The sequence below is a fragment of the Callorhinus ursinus genome, unplaced genomic scaffold, assembly GCF_003265705.2.
Source record: "Callorhinus ursinus isolate GAN/ISIS: 27379988/994484 unplaced genomic scaffold, GSC_fseal_2.0 scaffold14, whole genome shotgun sequence".
In the NCBI taxonomy this organism is placed as follows: domain Eukaryota; kingdom Metazoa; phylum Chordata; class Mammalia; order Carnivora; family Otariidae; genus Callorhinus; species Callorhinus ursinus.
The window spans coordinates 399,508-402,716 of NW_027397076.1; positions in this window are offsets into that span (position 1 = coordinate 399,508).

Genomic DNA, 3,209 nt, shown 5'->3' on the forward strand with positions numbered 1-3,209 from the left:
ACACGTTGGATGATTCCTTTTACATGAAATATCTAAAACAGGTAAGTTTATAGAGACTTAAAGCAGGTTGGTGGTTGCCAGGGAGACCAGAGGACGAGGGCTTGGAGAGTAACCACTTCATGGGTTTGGGGTTTCTTTTTAGGGGTGTTGAAAACTTTTGGGAACCAGGGAGAAGTGATGGTTGCACCACATTATGAATGTACTCAACAACGAATCGTTCACTTTAAAATACCTAATTCTGGGGCGCCTGGGTGGCTCAGTCATCTGAATGTCTGACTCATGATTTCAGCTCAGGTCATGATCTCATGGGTTGCGAGATCAAGCCCTGCATCGGGCTCTGCACTCAGCAGAGAGTCTTCTTGGGATGCTCTCTCTCCCTCTTCCTCTGCCCCTCCCTCACTTCTTTCTTTTTCTTTATCCCCCCTAAAATAAATAAAGAAATCTTTTTAAAAATAGCCAATTCTATGTCCTGTGTATTTTATTTCAGTTTTTATTTTTATTTTTTTTAAAGATTTTATTTATTTATTTGAGAGAGAGAGAATGAGAGACAGAGAGCACGAGAGGGAAGAGGGTCAGAGGGAGAAGCAGACTCCCCGCCGAGCAGGGAGCCCGATGTGGGACTTGATCCCAGGACTCCAGGATCATGACCTGAGCCGAAGGCAGTCGCTTAACCAACTGAGCCACCCAGGCGCCCTTTATTTCAATTTTTAAAACGTCAGAAAAATGGATTTCAGTCCAGAAAGTTAGGATTTTGTTAAGTAAATGCATCCTTTTCTGGGTCCAAAAAAAAAAAAAAAGGTAAACATAGAAGTACCCTATAATCCAGCAATTTCAATCCCAGATATATACCCAAGAGAAATGAAAACATGTATCACAAACTCGGGTGTGGATGTTCACAGCAGCATTATTCATAATAGCCAAAAAGCGCAAACAACCCAATGTCCATCTACTGGTGAATGGCTAAATAAAACGTGGTCCACCCATACAATGGAATATTATTTGGCAATGAAAAAGAATCAAATACTGGCACATATTACAACACAGATGAACCTTGCAATCATGCTAAGTGAGAGAAGCCAGGCACAGAGGACCACACAGAGGGTGATTCCATTTATATGGCGTTTCCAGAGTTGGCAAGAGTATGTAGAGACAGAAAGGAGAATGAATGGTGGGCTGCCAGGGGTCCCGGGCAGGGAGGAATGGGGAGTGATTGCTCACGGCCATGGGGTTTCTTTTGGAGGTGATGAAGATGTTCTGGAGACAGTTCTGATGGTTGCACAGCTCTAGGAATGTACTAAAAACCATTGATGTGTCCATTTGATGGGTGGAATGTATGGTATGTGAACTATAGTTCAGTAAAGCTACGTGTGTGTTTGGAAAGGGCAGCTCACACTTTCAGCTTGAATTTAACAAGTATTAAGTGAACTGGTGGCCTTATTCCCCCTTTGGAGGAACATCAAAACTTCTGGACACGTAGAGCCTCGAGTCACGGAATGGGAAGCGACATTTTGGGGCACGTGGCATAAGCCACAAGACGTGCCACTTGCTTTCCACCCAGTGGTTTCTGGGCCCTGTACTTTGGTCATTGGAAGACACGGCACATGGGCTGTTGTTCATACGGGATCCTGCGAGATGGCAGCCCACCCTATCCCTGCTGCAGTCACTGGCATCTTGGTTCCTGCCGATGAGCAGGGGGACAGCTGGGCTCCCCATCACCATATGACCCTGCCCCCCTTCACACCTGTTAAGATGGCTATTAGTAAAAAAATTTCAGGGGTGCCTGGGTGGCTCAGTCGGTTAAGCGTCTGCCTTCAGCTTGGGTCATGATCTCTGGGTCCTGGGATCGAGCCCCGAGTCAGGCTCCCTGCACAGGGGGGAACGCCTGCTTCTCCCTCTCGCTCTGCCCCTCTTCCCCCGCACTGCCACTGCTCGTGTTCTCTCTCTCGCTCGCTCGCTCACTGAAATAAGGAAATAAAATAAATAAAATCTTTAAAATTTTTTTTTTCCAGAAAATAAGCGTTAGCAAGGGACCCTTGTGTGTCGCTGGTGGGAGTGTGAAATGGCACAACCCATGTGGAAAACAGCATGAAGGCTCCTCAAAAACTAAAGACAAAATTACCATATGATCCAGCAATTCCACTTCTGGTTATATATCTAAAAGAATTGGAAGCAGGGTCTTAGAGATCCTGTATACCCATGTTCACAGTAGCATTATTCACAACAGCCAGAAGGTAGAAGGCGCCCAGTGTCCATGGATAAACAAAATGAGATATGCACGCACGCTGGGACGGGCTTATTCTACATACGATATATTCAACATGTAGGATGGACTTACTATTCAACCTTAAAAGGGAAGGAAACTTTGACACCTGCTACAGCATGGATCAGCCTTGGAAACGCTATGCTCAGTGAAAGAAGCCAGCCACAAAAGAACAACTACCCTATGATTCCGTTTAGATGCGGTGCCCAGAGGAGTCAGACTTACAGAGACCAAGAGTAGGGTGGTGGTTGTCGGGCTGGGGGATGGAGGCAACAGGAAGTTAGTGTTTAATGCAGACACAGTTTCTTTCAGTTTTGCAAGATGAAAAGCTCCCTGGGGTAGATGTTGTGTGTGTGTGTAGGGCAGGGGCAGGAGGGGAGGCTGCAGGACCACGTAAACGTACTCCCCGCCACTGAACTCTACCCTTGGAAGTGACTACCCTGGTTGATTTTGTGTAGAACTCTCCCATAGAACTTGCTGTTCTTTGCTCCAAGGTCCCTCGTTAGCTGCAGACAGGCACTCTCTCTTCCTTTCCGGAGCAGCCAGGGAGGCCCCCGGGATTGCACATGGAAGACAGCCAAGCTGCTGACCGGCTCCCCCAACCCCGAGGCAGCCGGCAGTAGGAACAAGGGCACAACTGCATCCAGCGGGGCCCCTCAGAGCAGCACGCTTTAGGGCCACTGTTAGGAAAATTCCAAACCACGGCTCCAGTGCTCACAGCCCGAAAGGCATCGTGTGATCATTGGGCAACCCTTGCTCAGGTGGCGACCCTCGTATGTGGGGGAGATGTTAAGGAATGTCGTATGTTAAGGAACACGATGAGCCTGGAACTCCTGAATTCTGGGAATCTGTTCCCTCCTCCCGTGCCCGGGGAGCACAATTCGCCAAATGTAGTGAAAGTTCCATCCCTGCCCCCACGGCTTCGCCTGCAATCAGCCCCAGAATCCCC